Source organism: Armigeres subalbatus, chromosome 2, assembly GCF_024139115.2.
Source record: "Armigeres subalbatus isolate Guangzhou_Male chromosome 2, GZ_Asu_2, whole genome shotgun sequence".
Lineage (NCBI taxonomy): Eukaryota > Metazoa > Arthropoda > Insecta > Diptera > Culicidae > Armigeres > Armigeres subalbatus.
In genome coordinates this window covers 182,204,627-182,222,307 of record NC_085140.1, presented here as the reverse complement: position 1 = coordinate 182,222,307, position 17,681 = coordinate 182,204,627, and the positions used below count along the sequence as shown (strand labels likewise).

The 17,681-nt window shown below is 37.2% G+C and overlaps 1 protein-coding gene across 1 annotated transcript in view; it reads right to left on the bottom strand.

The window, feature by feature from the left end:
* The window catches only part of LOC134211353 (G-protein coupled receptor Mth2-like), a 146,355-nt gene extending 130,101 nt beyond the window's left edge, over positions 1 to 16,254 (bottom strand). Inside the window, exon 1 of the mRNA XM_062688138.1 lies at positions 16,232 to 16,254. The gene's annotated coding sequence lies outside the window, so the exon portion shown is untranslated. The remainder of the gene's footprint in view (positions 1 to 16,231) is intronic.
* Between the last annotated feature and the right edge of the window lie 1,427 nt (positions 16,255 to 17,681).

Below are 17,681 nucleotides of genomic sequence, written 5' to 3'. Positions count from 1 at the left end.
CTCAAATTTGGGTTATTGGGCTGAGCAACCTCGGTGAGGTGTTTGCATCTTGCTCTAATTTTGATAGCAATCATGGGAAAGAAAGGGAAAACTACCCATATTTGGGTAAATTTTTTCTGCGATATTCTCAATAGTGCGTATATTGAACTCAAAGTTTGGGTTGATTTATCTGTCCGTGTAGGTGATCGTTTTCGCTCAAATCGTTGCTTTCGTTGCTTTATTCAGCTGTTTCCATTGACTAAAGTGAAAATAAATAGTGAATCAAACGCTATTGTTGCAAACAACGATCGATACAAGTGAGTAGTTGCATAAAATGGTTTTAGAAATTTTGAATAGGGCAGAGTTCAATTCCCGGTACAGGCTCAAAAAACAAAGATAGTAACATTATTTTGCTAAAACTACTGCGTATTCGTGCATGCTAAATCGAGTATTTACGATGCAGCTAGTTGACATTGTATTTAAAGATGTAATTGTGGCTTTAAAGGGTTCTGCCGATGCGCAATAGCCTGCCGGGAATACTTGCCGATACCCTGTATATGTTAATGAGAAAAGTAACTTTATTAAAGAAAATACTAGTTTGCTTTCAACATTTTAATTGAATATTTGTTTCCCAAACTATTTTAAATGATGTTCTAAATATAGTGGAACTTGATAGACGTAATTTGTTCTTACTTTGGAGTAACACTGACGGAAAAGGTAGAGATAAAAAACGAGCAGTTTACACACACATCCTGTTTAAGTATGGAGTTGACCCCGAAACTTCTTCGAAAATTACTTCAAAAATCGAAAGAGCTTCACTGCCCATGATTTCATAGTTGACGTATCAACCATTGCGCTTTCGCATGTATTTCGAATAATTTAGGGGAAAACATCGCAAATTTGAAACATTTTAACCCGTCAACACTTAAATGAGAGTTGGAATAAGCAACGTATCAATGTTGCAGCGGTTGAAAATTCCTTATAAACGCGTTATAAGTTAGATTCGCTGAAATTTCAAATGGTTGATACGTCAACTATGAAATCATGGGCAGTTCAGGGAAGCTTTGTGACTATTTTCAAAGGCTTTGGACGAAGCATGGTCGCTCTTTACATAAGATCTATGCAAGCCATTCTAAGTATTTTGATTCACCTTTCAAGTTGCCAAATGCAGTGCTTTCGTGCTTCAGAGCAACAAAAGCTGGTAGAAAATCAGTTGCTTTTGAGCAAAGTAATATCATATCCAAAAGACGGAAAACTGCTGGTATCCGAAATAATTTTCAAGTAAATGAACTCACATTTGCAACTGAGATGAAGTTAAGAGAAGCTAATCAGAGGGATGCAGCTAAGATTCTTCAAGAAGCTACGCAAACAACACCGTCACGTGCTACCAAAATGAGGAAGTCTTGGAACAAAGACATAGAATGTCCACTATACAAGTATACTGATTTACAAGCATTAGCATTGATCGTGGATGCCAATTTTTCAACGAAACAATACAAAAAAATTCAATCGGGTGCAAAACATCGAAACGCAAACATCTATCCTGCGTATGATAAGGTGTTAGCAGCTAAAAAGCGTTGTTATCCAGCGGACGAGTACATCACAGTAACAGATACTGAAATCGATATTAAACTGCAGTCGTTACTAGATATTACTTCTGAGCGAATTATTGATGTAAACGAGCAAAAACTGAACAGCTTCACGAATGAAGAGTTACTTGAAGTAGAAATGACGATAAAATATGGTATGGATGGAAGCACGAGAAATTCGGAATATAACCAACAATTTGAGAACGACGATGGATCAAAGAGTGATGCAAGCATCTTCATGTCATCGCTCGTTCCGATAAAGGCGGAATCAAATAATAAAGTTCTATTTCAAAATCCTCGCCCCTCGTCTACACGGCTTTGCCGGCCCATACATATTCAGTTTTCAGCCGAATCGGCAGAACTCGCTATTCAAGAAAAAAAAAATATCTGGAAGAACAAATCGATCATTTGAAACCAACGGAGATTGTAAAGAATGGCCGTAACATTCGAATTTCCTACAAATTGTTATTAACCATGATCGATGGAAAGTAGACTGGCCCAGGAAACAAAAAGTTGTCTAATCCCACGGGGCACCCCCCAGGATTGTGTCTTCGGGTGAGAAAATCAATCTCTGAAAATTTCAGCTCAATCGCTTGTTGCATAAGCTGGCGCATTTGATTTGAAGTTTGTATGGGGATTTCAGCCAAAATGTATAGGAAAATACACCAACGTCACTGAATCGATCTGAAAATTGGTTCTGATTGCTGAATTGACCTCAGAATTGCAAAAACGGCAGTTGGTATGCTACAGAACAATTTCACAAAACATTGTATGATGATTAAATGAACTTTTATATAGGTTTCGGCTGATACGATTTGATCAATAAATCCAAAAATATACAATTCAGCGCCTAATAAATCAGACGAAAATTATATAAAAGCGATAAGCCACGAGCAGGGGGAAGTGGAACATCAAATACAGGAAATGTTGCAAGAAGATTTTTTAAAAATGCTGAAAAAGTGGCCACTATTACTGGATTAGACGTAGTCATCATTCAACGCTGCGGGTCAATATTGCAGGTTATGGCATCTGGGCTGAAAGTTAATATTGCTGCATTCGACGCTTTTTGTAAAGAGACCGCACGCTTGTGCGTTACTTCGTATCCATGGTATTATCTTCCTGCAAGTGTGCACAAAGTTCTCATTCACGGATCGGCGGTAATAGATTACTTCTTAATCCCGATTGGACAACTCTCCGAAGAAGCTCAGGAGGCGAAGAACAAAGAATGGAAAAGGTAAAAATATATATGCTTAAGTAAGTATCATACTTTCTTCACACAATTTTAATCATATAGATGCCGAGAGAACCACACTCGAAAGATTTCCCGGCAGAGCGCTAATGTGGACCTGCTGCACTGGCTGCTTCTATCTTCAGATCCAGCAGTGAGTGAAACTCGTGGATGGCCTAAAAAAGCTATCATCATACTGTCAGAAGATACGAAAGACCTTCTCATTGAATCTGATGCTCAAGATTCATTGGATAGCGAGTGTGAATAGTAAAGGTAAATTCTGGCAGAGAAACGATATCCCCTCCTTTAAATACAGAGACAAATCTTCTTCTTCTATATACATAAAAATGAATTTCTGTCTGTCTGAACCTTATAGACTCCGAAACTACTGAACCGATCGACGTGAAAATTTTTATGCAGAGGTTTTTGGGGCCGGGGAAGGTTCTTAAGATGGTTCCACCTTTGGAAAATGAGACCCCCCTCATACATATGAAACAGAAATTTCTGCATAACTCGAGAACTAAGCATAGAATAGATCAATTTTAGGCGAAACGAAGTTCGTCGGGTTTGCTAGTGTATAATAAAACTAAGTACAACAAGAATTTATATTTGAAAACATTTTTAGAAACAGAAACTATGTGCTGCAATGAGCTCTATTCGGTTGCACTTTAGTGGTAGTATTGGGCATTTTTTTTGTGTATAACATATCCTACTCACTCTTGCCTTAAACAGTTATTACATTTTAGTTGTAGCAGAAAGCGCTGTTGAGAACATAAACATTGTATTTCATTTTTGACGAGAAGAAATTTTTTAACTAACTTCTAGGAGGATTAACCATTAAAAATTGTATTTCAAAAGAAGCGTCTTTTCATCCCTAAGAACTTCTTAGAAGAGACCGAACCTTCAAATTATAAGGTTTATAAGTAATTCAGGTTTGATCGGTAAGTCGAGTGTTTCGAACTCCAATACATTGGACACTTCCTCTGAATGTAACATACCTTACCCACTCTTGCCTACAAGGGGTTTCACATGTCAGTTATTGCAGAGAGCCAGGACTTTCAGATGCCCCCTGAACCAACTGCGCCATTTTGCGCCAAAATGAGTTACTTAAGGTAAAAGTTAGCCAAAAAAAAATAGAAAAACTTAAATAACTTTTTTAGTTTAAAAGGTAGAAACTCTCTATAGTAATCAAAATGCGTATTTTGTTGGCCCGAATAACTTTGTAGAAGATCACGAAAATGTAAAAAATCTGGTTGAAAAGTTTAATTAAAAAAACTGTTTTTAAAGGGGTCATCCTCGGATAACGCTCATATTTCGATACCTTTAATAGATAGAGCTTCGGAATGTTCTACGAAGTTTCTCGCAATGTCGAACTCTAACTCTCTCTGAAGAAATCAATTCTCTATTTATGTTATTGGCGAAAAGAAAATTTTTATCTCACTTGTAGGTGGATTAATCATCAATTTCATTACATCAAAAGATGCGTCTTTTCATGCCTAAAAACTTTGTAGAAGATACCAAACGTCTAAAACCAACGGTTTCAAAGTTATTCAATTTTGATCGTGAATTCGACGAAATCGAACACTGTGCATCATGAATCTTATCGGCTCAAATTGTCCATAGCGACTGTTCCTGGCACTTAATTGAAAGAACTAACGACGTCTTAGTGATCGCTCTGGCACATATATATTCAATTAGATGAAAACGGCTTGCATATTTGACCTTCTCTTCTCTAGTGTTTCGATACCCAAAAGTGTGCATCGGTGTTCGTACGGTAAGAGGTTCATAACGTCTCTCCAGGGAAGGCCTCGAAGAGCATTGCGGACACATTTCCGTTGAATTGCTTCAAAACGGTCAATCCAAATTCTGTTGTAAGGGAACCAGACAAGCACTGCTGACTCCAGTATAGAGCGTACAAGAGCACAATAGAGGGATTTCAAACACAGCCGGTCACGAAACCCATCAGCAAGCCTCAGGATAAAACCAAGCTGTCTATTTGCGCGAGCTATCACATCTTCGTAATGAAGGCGGAACGATAGTTCAGAATCCAACAAAACTCCGAGATCTTTAACTATGTTGAGGCGTTCCAAAGTATGTCCAACCAAAGAATAATTGTATAGAATCGGCTGTCTTTTCCTGGTATACGATATTGTACTACATTTGGCCACAAAAAGCTCGAGAAGGATTCGCTTGCTCCATTCTTCAAATATGGTCAACAGATTCTGTAGCTCCAGACAATCTCCAATGTTTTTGATGACGGAATAAATTTTCATATCATCAGCGTAGAAGATGCGTTTTCCTCTACAAGAGCACTACAAGAGCAACATCGTTGATGAACAGGGAAAATAAGAGAGGACCCAAATTACTCCCTTGTGGAACACCTGACGTGATTGCGATAGTCCTGGAATGCGCTGCACCTAGCCTTACTTTCATTGATCTTCCCGTCAAGTACGATTCAAACCAATTGATGAGTCCAATAGATACACCGAGTTTCTGCAGTTTACGCAGAAGTATCCTATGATCAACGCGATCGAAGGCGGCCTTGAAATCCGTATATACAGCATCCACTTGAAATCCAGCATCCATTAACCGTACGCAAAGCGACGTGAATTCGACTAGATTTGTGTTTACGGAACGTTTTGGAAAGAATCCGTGCTGCGCCGTTGAGATATCATTTTTGCATTTTACAAAGAGTGCGGTGTTAATGATGATTTCAAAAAGTTTTGAGCAAGCACTCAACGAAGTAATACCTCGGTAGTTAGAGTTGTTGCATTTGTCTCCTTTCTTGTGCACTGGAAAAAAGAGAGATGATTTCCATGCGGCAGGAAAGGTTCTCTATTGCAACGACAAATTGAACATTTTCTTCAATGGATTCAGTAAAGAAGTAGTGCATTTCTTCAGCAGAGTCGACGGCATCCCATCCGGGCCAGGCGATACCGAATATTTGAGTTTGCGCAGCGCATTTTCTATATGATCGTCAGTGATATCAAATATGTTGAACTCGAAACTATCCATAGGAGTATCATTAATTGCTGCTTCTGTCTGAGATGATGTAGCTTGCGCAAGTGAGAAGGAACGTTCGAAGTGATCAGCAAACAGTTCACATTTTCGAGCAAGAGTATCGACAGAGATGTCTCCAAGATACATAGATGTCGGCAATCCATCCTCCTTGCGTTTCTTTCGAACGAACGACCAGAATCTTTTAGGGTGCAGTCGTAGATTCCTTTGTGTACGTTCAATGTACCGATTATACAAAAGACAATATAATATAAGTTTGCGTAGGATGCCCTTAACTCCAAGGTGGTTTCGTAGGGGCACGTTGGACCGGAACATGTTCTTGAACCACTCGCATAATTTCATTATTGAAATGTTGCACCATATAATCAACAGTGACTCAGCTGATGCACATGTATTGCATGCCGATAATGTAGCATCATTTACTAGAATTAGACCCAGAATACGGGAGTTGGAGTTCTTAATTGAGTTAACTTGGGTGAACCCATGAAAACTGAATGCATCTTGCAATGCACAACCTCCTGGAGTTAAGCGAGAATTGCTCGGGTCAATTTTAAGTCCGCCATCCTCAGCGGGAATCCATTGCAATTCTGGTTGATTGTAACCGCCAAATTGAAGGACTAAATCGTGTTGGTTCAAACTAGACAGTAGACATGATGGAATCCACAGATTCTACATGGTTCTGGATAAGCATCAAATCGCTCCTACGATCAGGCGGTAGATAAAGAACACCAATGCTGACCAAACGATTGTTGATTTTCAGTCTCACCCACTACTGTTCCAGTAAATCACTCACCGGAGTCGGATCAACAAAAGAGCAAAATCTTGAGGAAACCGCAATCAATACTCCTCCGGCACGCGTGTTTCGACTATTTCTGACGTTACGGTTTGTTCTAAAAGAGTTGAGAGGATACTATCATCGAGCCAAGTTTCAGTAAGCACAATTACAACGTAATTTGAATCAGCTGCGGCTAGGAAAAACGTATCAATTTTCGTAAGGAGCCCTCTTACATTCTGATGACGAATTGGAACGCACCGGAGGTCTTATATAACCCTTATATAACCCATAATCGACAATACAGTCTACACTGCTTCTACGATGCATTCAAAGCAGTACATATAAGTTTGCTGCATCTATTTACGTCGTCTCAACTGACGAATTCGGACAATACCCCGGTCATCGATGTGCTGACAGCCCGTGTCGCTCCACTACTCTCCGCTCTGCTGCCAATCTCCAAAGAGAAACAGATTTCATCGAACTGCCAATGTTTTGGGTGGATTCCAGCTTTGTTTTGCACTGGTTTAAATCCCATGTCTGAAAGGGTAGATTCATTAATTACGCAACGCAAAAAATGATCATTTTTAAAGCTGTTCATTTGGAACTTAATCCAGCTGATCGGCTAGCGCGAGGGATGATGGTGGCATGGACCAAGTTTTCTTAAGGACCCCGTCGAAAGTTATTTATTAATTAATTTATTTCAAATTACGATTCTACTTCATAAATAAGTAAAGATGAACCCTACTAAACTTTTGTTCATCAAAAGGAACATAAAATGTTATGAATTATAATACTAATGAACTAGCAAGTAATATATTTCACAGACTTAACCTTGCGCACAATGTAATCAATAATATTGGTTTTTAAATAATCAATTACACGAAAACGACTCTTGAAATGTTTGAATGTTTTTGCACCTTCCGCTAGGTGGTTGAAAGTGTGTGGTCCTAGATTTCGAAAACGTCTTCTTCTTATCTCCGTCCTGATGCAAACTAGAGTTGTTGATGATTTTGTACATGATGATACAGACTCGGAGTGTAATAAGTGCACGAATTGGTAATATATTTGTTTTCTTTTTAGTAGTGTAGCAAATTGCGCTAATTTGCTGATGATTTAATGGTTTGGTGCGATAAAGGATGAATGTATCTTGCACCAGAATAGATAATCACGGTTGCAGCTTTTGAAACAATTGAGTTATTAACAAAATAAAAAATCGATTAAGAGAAATCGATCAATACAGTTACGCCCCTATGAAACTAAGCACGAGATTAGTAATATATGGTATATGAGACTGTACAGATCGCTCATGGGATATAGAAACTCTAATTTAAATATGGCCTTGATCCAGCGGTTTTGTTGTACTTGAATAGGAATGAGGTAGGTGTTGTGGGATGTTCGTCAATTCCACGATGCCATCGTAGCTTATTATCGATGTACACGCCCAGATACTCTAAGCTAGTTATTTCTTCGATCAGCAATTACTGGTTGAGCATTGGTCTCGCTAGAACCGAGTACCATTAGTTTTATCTTTTTCAAGTTCCGGGACAGAATATTATTTCAAAGATAGAGCGTAATTAATTGTAGATTGTTCTGATTGAGTTCAAACAGAGACTCACATTTATAATTTATAATAACCCAAGTAACCATTAGCACTTTATTACGCCAAACTGCCATATATGGCCAATATACGGCTATTTAAAAACTTATAAGCATTAAAGCAGCACTATATGCCCGATTTGGCGGAATATACGACTTATTGGTTACTTGGGAATGGCTGTTTCATCCGCGTTTCATATCGTTAAAGTAAATTAAAAACAAAGGAAGTTTCTAGGAACTCCTCAATTTACAGTGCAGTATTCACTGCAGATTACGGAAATAACTACCATTTGATGTCGGATAGTTAGATATCTGACTAGAAACTCGTTGACAATGGCGCATACTCCATATGCATCCAATTTTTCAAGAAGAATAGAGTGATTGATCGTGTCGAAGGCCTTGGCCAAGTCTAGAAAAAGTTCTCCCGCTCTCGATTTTTGATCTATGGAAAATGCGATGTCATCCATAAGCTCTAGAATAGCCACCTCTGTTGAAGCACCTTGCCTGAAGCCAAACTGTCTTCGAAAAAGCAACTTAGTGGTCTCTAAGAAGCTATGAAGACGTACCGTTTTGCTTAGAATTGCCGGACGCTTCGAAAGCCGGACACTTCAATTGTTATTTGACTTTATTTACCATCTCAACAAGTATTTCTTGGGTTATCAGTGCAGGGAACGATTCTTTGACTTGAACCATTTTAACAAATGTAAGTAATCCGTTATCTGGGGTAAAAACTTGAAAATTAGAGGTAAAAGTTGAAGGCATGTCATAATCAACGGTGAATTTCGTCTTTCTTAGAATGCAGCTTAAGACACAACATTAGAAAAACTAGGCTCATATTTTCTATATTCGATCATTTGCAAGGGGTATTAGTAATTTATTAACATAGTATGATAGCACTCTTTGTCATGAATTAGAGAAATTGCTTGGGAATTCATAGCTTTATAAATTGTATTGCATTTTCTGTATGTCCGGACTTCGAGGCAAGTTTTTACAATTGCTTCGATTTCCGGACAGGCTGAAATGATGTTAAATAACTGTTCATCAGTTAAGTTAATTGAAATCAAATGATTCGTAATGAGCAAGCATAGTTACAATTTCATTAGATTTGAGTTGTTACACCCGAAAAGGAACATTGCTTGCTCTCAGCTTTAATGTCTATATTTTGAAGTATATCTTAATAATGATAAGATAATGCATAATTTTAATTCTCAGATGTTCATCCTATCAAAAACAAAAAAAAAATTAAAAGGTATTTGATTTATTGACTGTTTCCTTGGTAACAAAACGCGCCGACCATTTTTTAGGCACTATCAAAATCGACGCCAACATCTTTATTCTAAAATTATGTTAGTTTTATTAGTAAATAATGTCAATCTGCATTAAAAACAGGGCTCAATTTTGGGAAATAATGTGATTATTAAATATATAAAATTTTGTTTACAGTTGATTTGGCAGATCTTATGGCCATTTCTGCTGGCGACGATTTTGGCGTCAATTTGTTTTGCGACGATTTCAAATCGTCGCGGCCGATAAGGTGGGAAACTGATAATATTTCTTATTTTTGTGATTTTTCCCGCAGTGAGCACGCAGGTTGATAAAAAAAATCGACGAATTTAGTGCCATATTTCTTCGTTTCGCGTTGAGATGAATATATATTCAGTGAGATGGAAATCGGCACAGTTCCCCCTATCATATTTATTTCTAGTATTATTGATTAGAAAAGAATTTTGGTCATCTACTGATTCTCATGATCTATTGCAGCTTATCCACGTTGAATTTGAGAGGTAGTTTTGAAAACAATATTTCATTACCCACAGACACAATGTCAAAAAAGCGTTCTACTAAGCGTTCTTCTAAGGAAAGGAGAGGGGGGATTGTATGAAATTATTAGATTCCCAATGTTGTATATTGCAGTTAAATGTTCCCGCTTGGTTTCAAATGATGTTTTTTGGCAGTCCTGGTCAATCTCGGAGCAGAAACTTCGGATGGTACACACAACCGGGGCATACCAGATTTCCATACAAATGTGTATAGAAACCTCACCTTACGGGTTTATATTAATCGAGAAATATGAATGCTATATCCTAGTTGTCTTTGAACGGATTGAATTGGCTATTTGAAAATCAATATAGGCCAAACTCCAAGTGTCCGGAAATTCGAAGCAAAATTGTCCGGTATTTGAAGCATCCTTTATACTGTGTCCGGCTTTCGAAGCAAGCGTTGTTCAATGTTTTCGATTATATTAGATATTTGTTGCATACAAAATGTCATTTTCAGTACACTACAGCAAATTTGATAAGTTAATCTTGACAGGGTGTGCTATCACTCAGTGTCAAGTACTTTATTCCGTTTAAAATATTGAACTGAAAATTCAGAAGTGCTTAGGTGTCCGGACTTCGAGTCAAAACGGTAGGAGATCGAAGTAGGTTGCGGTTGAAAACGGACGCGAAAAAAATCATCCGGATTGTCAATTGTCGTGAATTTCAAGCTACTAAACTTAAATGTAATAATTGAACCTAATAACCAATGTGAGGAGATGTAAAGGAAGATGGCCAGATGAGGAATAAAAAAGAAGAATGACCTTAGCATGGAGATCTTGGAGAGTCCCGAATACGTTGCGGATGAAGGATGATTTCTTTTTCAAACGTCAATCAAAACGGAAAGCAACAAAAATGCGTACACTATATATGTTCTTGGCCACCCAAGAATTCTCTGGAGTTAATGCCTTCAAATCTATAAGCGTAACCAAATATGGTATATACCCTTAGTGATATCTAGATTAGAATGCGTTCACAGTATGTGTTCTCGACCATTCAAGAAACCCCTAGAATGTTTTGCGCGTGTAGACTCAAGTCTGCCCAAACTATTTTGGACTACATATTCTTGAATTCATTAGAAAATATTTCTAGAAACTAAATGTCCAAAGCTGAGAATATGTCCAAAAATATTTGTGTGATTATAAGTCATGTAATTATCAAGTTTTTAATTAAAGATGTTTTCCATAACAAAATATTAAAATGATCGTCTTTAATTGGGATGAAATTTCGCACATATCTTCGGCACAGCAGACTGATCATTTTCCACTAATCTAAAAAAAAATCTTCCCTCGAGTAATTTATTACATATATTTATTATTATATATTGTAACTTGGAAACCGATCATTATACGAAAAAGCTATCTGAGAACGAATTGTAGAAGACTAAAAGGAGAAAAATATTATACTGGTCAAAAAAATTATTTTACACTGAAAAAAAACGTTAATTTTTTATTTATGCTATACTTTTTAATTTTTAGCTTCTCCATTGATCTTATGTCGTTAAAATGTATATTTTGAAGTCATGTTTTGTGGTAAAAATTTGGTGAAAATATAAATAATGGTTTTGAGATATTCAAATTTTTTAATTTGTATATTTTTTCAGTGCATTTTTTTACCAGGATGTGGAAGCAAAAGTTTTTTCATCCGTCATTTTTTGGTGCTCGCAAAAAAAGAAATTAAATTTATTCGGATAATGTTCTGCTGATACAGATGGCATTCCCAAACCATAAGCCCAAGCTCACGCTTATGATCGGATAAGTCATACATATGAAAAAAATGCTAACATCCGAAATCTCTATTTTGATCCGCAGAACTTCAAAATCGAACAAATCAAAAAACCTTCGCGATGCCACTGAACGTTCGGATAAAAATATATGCGACGAGGAAAAAATGGCTGCACCTGCTGAAGAGGGAATTCCTTCTCTGAAGGTGTATATATGAAGGTAGGCGTTTGGAAGCGGGAAATGGAATATAATTAGAAGCTTCGTCAACGACACAGGGATGATGTATTCCCTGCTTCGGTAAGTCCGTTCCTTTTTCACCTAACACGTCAACGCGACTACAAAACATGAATGAGTGCTGATTGTAACATGTAAGGGGAAAGGGGATCAATTTGACCACTCTAAGGAAATTACTTGCCACAGGTACAAGAACACATTTTTCATAGTTGATTCATTAAAACCAATGTGTGGAGTATTACCATTCATATCAAATGTATTACTTTTGAAAAATAATCAATTTTAGTTCATTTGAGATCATTTTAGAAATTCAACCTGCTTAAGAATAACTGATGGGGATAATATGAGTTGGGACAATTCAAGCAAGTGTGAATTTTCAATCACAACTTTTTTTTTATTTTCTCCAGTAATGAAGTTATTTCCTAAAAAAATAAGTAGGGGAAGAGGTCCCAAAACGCCCCCCCGATGCAAAACGCCTTTTGTGGTTTCCCTCATATTTACCGTCATTAAGATGTCCGTAACAAAACTAGATCTAAAATTATGTAGGATAGGCGAAGAAAGTTTCAAAATAGTGCATGGGAAGGTCGGAAAAACCGAAAATTTCCACATTTTGAAGAATCATCTAACATTTTGGCGAGGCAAAACGCCCTAGTGGCAATAACCTACAAAGTACTTGCGTCTCCACGGACTATCCATACTAGAATGCTGATTCGCCGACGCATGGTACTTTGTTCCCTAGGAGCTGCTAGCTAAAAGGCGTTTTGCCTCATGAGTTTTCCGGCAACAGAATATCACCACTTTTTTGAAATGTGAATATTATCAATATGATTGAGATTTTTACAATTTTTGAATGGCATCAACTAGCTATCTTGTTTAACTGATGCATAATATAAAAATACCCATGAATAGCGTTACAAATAAGACAATAAAGCAGTGTTTGCTTAGCTAGGGCATATTGCCCCCCCTTCCCCTATTCTGTTGCGCATAACATTTTGGATTTATTCACCACTGCTGTTGAGAGAATAACGTGTTGCGAATATATTGTTCCAGAAATTTCAAATAGCGATTCAACTTTTGGCGTAGAACCATTGGTAGAACACCGTGTACTATCGCAGCTCTGTTGACCCATGACCCATGACGATTTATGGTTTCAATTGCTGTTGATAAACCACTGCTTCTGATGACCTACACAATTGTAACACCAAACAATATTTTTTTATTCATATTAAACTTAAGATGAAACCCCTTAGAAACTTTAGATTTGAAATAATCTACCTCACGCTTTCATAGGCACAATTCTTAAAAATCAAGATGCAGCAACCACAAAACCCTTTCTTTCAATTTACTTACCACAAAACCCTTACTTTCAATAAACTTAAATTTGTTCATTTCAACATGCCGATATCGCCCCTCTCATCGATGCTCATGTTACCCCAACGAGTGATTAGTTGAAATTGACGTTGTGTTACATCAAATTTATTAATTATATGGAAATCAAATACTTTTAATATGCAAATAATGAATAGACAAAGTTATCTTAACTTCAAAAATAAGCAAAATAAGACAAAATAGACTTGATCCTTATTTAGGATGGTCAAATTCATATAATTTTCCTAATATTTATTCCGTTATTAATAATTTAACTTTTTTTTTGTGATAAAAACTTGAAATAATTTGAAAAACAGCTTACATTGCTTCATCATACGAACAGACAACTGGGTGGAGCTAATAATTCAACAAGCGATTGCATCTTCATCTTGAAAAAGGCATTGGCCATTCCACCCCGTTGGCGAAATTGCGCCCTCCTTCTCTATGTGTAGGGATATGGTCACCCAACACCAAAATCATGTTGAATATTTGTAGGTTTTTTAAACTCCTGATTACGATTTGTTCTATCGTTTTCGTAAACTTTTTCAGCGAAACGCCAGTAAAATTTCAAAATAATTAGTATATAAATTGCATTCAATATATTGATATATTTATAAATCCTTGTATCGACATCTATTGAAAAAAAAAACAAAAACAATCCAGTTGGTGTTTCAGAATTCTGATATTGCGGTGCCTCCACTTAGTTAGTTCGTTGAAATTTCTATTCATCCCTATGTAAAATAAAACCAGCAACTATTCAACAGTTTCTCTAACGGGTAACGAGTAAACTGTACTTTTCTCGCTTAACTCGCTTAGCATTTTTTGCAGTACTCAAATTTATTTGCGAGGAGGGTGTTGATTGTCCTTTTGAAAAGTTAAGATTTCTTTTGTGCTGTCCGCTTGGTTAATTCGTTTTCTTTTTATCATGTACTCGTTAATCTACACTCTTGGTAATCCATAACAAATGTATAACTGCATGGAAAACATTCTTTTTTATTGTTCCCAATCACAACTCGTATTTAACATTCTTTATTAAGATTATTTAAACATTTTTTTCTATTAAACCTATATATCAAATTGTTTTGTGAGAAACAGAGTAGAACATGATATGTCAAATATACGGTAAGCTAATCGTTCTGAACATAAAGTGTACTGCCGTCTTATGAAATATTAGTTCGCGTTCGATCGTGTTTTCTTTAATGAGCAGAACGATCGCGCGATCATAGAGATATTAGGCTTTGCGTTGTGCGGGTAATTAAATTAATTAACAAATAAAAATTAGTGCGTGTTCTATCGTGTTTCTATTAGTACGCAAAGCGATCGCGCGATCATCGAAATATTTTGTTCTGCTAAGTGCGGTCGATAAGTCAATTAATTAGTGCGCGTTCGATTGTGTTTTTGTGGTAACTTCATCAAACTACACGCTACACACGGCAAACCGTTTACCAAAACGAACCCTGCCACACTCCCTACCCCATATATCCAACATCCCAGTGATTTCTCGTGGAAGTGCAGATGACTCGTCGGCTTCCATCAAAGCGAGTATCACGTCAACAATTTCCTACCTGTTCCCTAATTGACCTGCATTCGGACACGGCCGGCGCTGGTATTGCTTGACTTTGGGTCACCAGTTTTTACACATTGAGGATGATGTTAGTCCCAAACATCATCTGTTGGTTCTCTGTGTAATTACAGCTGACCTGGCAATAACGGAGGAGCAACCGTGGGCGGTCAATCATGCTCATGCTCATGCTCATGTATATTTTTTCAGTGCATTTTTTTACCAGTATAATATTTTCTCCATAAAGCCCTATTAGTCCCCTACAGTTCGTTCTCAAACAGATTTTTCGTGCAATGAACGGTTTCTAAGATGCATTTTTTTTAGTCTATCTCCAATACCGAAAATATGTGAAAAGTTTCAATTGAATCAACTATCATCATGTTAGGTTGGTGTGTCATTATGCGTGAAATCCGTCAAAGTAATATATTTCAGGTTCTGCAAAGCGGCTTGGAGTTCAGAACATACGATCTACCCAATCAACCAAGCCCTGAACAAAGTATTAGAGCAGCGCTAAACATCCCAACAGGTCAATAGAGCCAATAGGATTGTACTCATTACTTTTACAAACTACTACAGGCCTCCAGGGCATTTTTTGATGACCAAAAACATATACCGTGAATCCAATTTTTTTCTTTTTATCGCTAGGAGGGTTTAGCATATTTGAAACAGACTGGCTGATCTTTGCTTATGAGTGTAGAGCCAAACGCCAATCTAGCATTCTAATCATAGAAACGCTAAAAGTATGTGCTATATTTGAAACAGACTTTGGTTACGCGTGTAGACTCAAAGGCCTTAACTCCAGGGATTCCAGGGAATCTTGGTGTCACCCAATATTTTTTTACACGTTTGGTATTTATTAATTTTTCGGTGAACTTAAACTTTCACAGGTTTTGAAATACCATCTGAATTTTCTTTGATTTTTTTGTGAATTTGTTCGTGGGGTGAACTCATAGTTTCATTGACGCTAAAGATCATAATCGACTAAAACTTAACCGCAAAAAAAGAATCGGGTGTAGTTGTATGGTGTCACTATAAATGTCATTGAAGATAATGCGTGATCAAGATTTGTCAATTTTGTTTTCTAATTTTATTTCATTCCTCTATCTCGTTTCAGAGAGCGAGTAATGGCGTTTTAGCCCAGGCAGAAGAGCCAAAACACATGGGGGAAATACCTGTGTCCTATCCCTGGAAGTTGTATCAGCAAGGAGTGACAAACGTCAATCATGCTTTACATAATACCATGGTATGTGACAACGATCATAATGATAAATATTTCAACCTGAACGTGCAATAAATTCACCACTCTCCCCTAAGTTAGAAGAGATAAATAAGCAACACTCACTCAGGTAATGACAAGCCGCGTGCACATCGACTCGGGATTCCCTCTATCTCCGTACCGGTCAGTTTGCGGCTTGAGCTGTGGAATTAACCATACGAACTGGCAGCAACGCGGCTACATACATACCCATCCGTACAACAACGTGGCGATAGGTTCGGTTGCAGTTTAGCCTTTGCACTAATATCTAATCGTCTGCCCGAAGCCTAATGACAACGACGCGTCGCCGGTCATCGCCGTCCTGTGCTGTATGAATTACACACAAGTAACTTGTTGCATTCGCTCTCGGTGTTCTAACCAGAGGGGAAACCGAGCCGGTAATCAGATACCCGATTCCACCAAAAAACCAGAAATTGAGTGAGACTGTGTGGAAGAAAGCGATCGTTTATAGATCAGAGCAACACGCACGCGGCTCAGCCGCGATAATTGTTGTTTACACTTGCCGAAAGTTATTACAAACAATGCTTGCTCGATTCGATTGCAGTTTAGTTTGGTGGGTGGAATATCTGTATCAATTCTTTTTTCGACCAAGAGGTTTTTAGTAGTTGAGGATTGTGAAATTTAGTATGTATACTAGGCTGATCCAAAACATATATTTAAATTCGACAAACCTGTAGGAAAATTTAAGCATTTGATAGCCTGAGAAATTCTTCAAAAGCGCACTATCAGAACTAGCTTCGTGAGAAAAAAAATGTGCTAATCACATTCAATATCACGTACTGTTAATACGTACATAGTACGTGTACTGTACATACTGTACTACATATTTATTTCGTTACATAGAATGTATTGATTACTATCGCATCTAAATACAAGTAGGAAAAATATCAAATAATGAAACTAGCACGAAAAGCCTTGTATTAAAGCAGGCTTAACTGACAAGAAAGATGAAACAAGATTCAAACACTATTAACAAAACTTATTGATGGGGCCCCAGCCTAGTGGTAAAATGCGCGTCCATAAAGTAAGACGGTTTGGTTCGATTTTCGGAAGTTTTCTTGATTTCTATGGTCATAGAATACTTTCGTGTTAGTCTCATGGTACGAATGTAAGACAGAAAACTGCTTATAAATTTTACCGGCATCATGTGTTACGAAACAAATAAATTATTTCCGGTGAAGGTTTGATTTGTAACCTTTAACACATTAAAAAATTGTAACAAAATCAATGAGCCTCATCAGACCCAACTGAGCTTTAGCCACTGGCTTCTTCTATATGAAATTAGCTTTCTGAATAACGTAAATCTAGCTGCCAAAATGTGCCAATAAGGGTGATATTTTTTTAAGAAATTTACCTATTTTTCCGATAAATGTGTTCCATTTGATAGAAATGTCAATAAAAAAGGCCATATTATGTACAGATTAGCGTATGTCAGTGCTATTCAATGTTTTGTGATACAAAACGGGTACACACTTAAATTTTTCCACCGATCTCGGCTGTGTAAATCTCGGTTTAA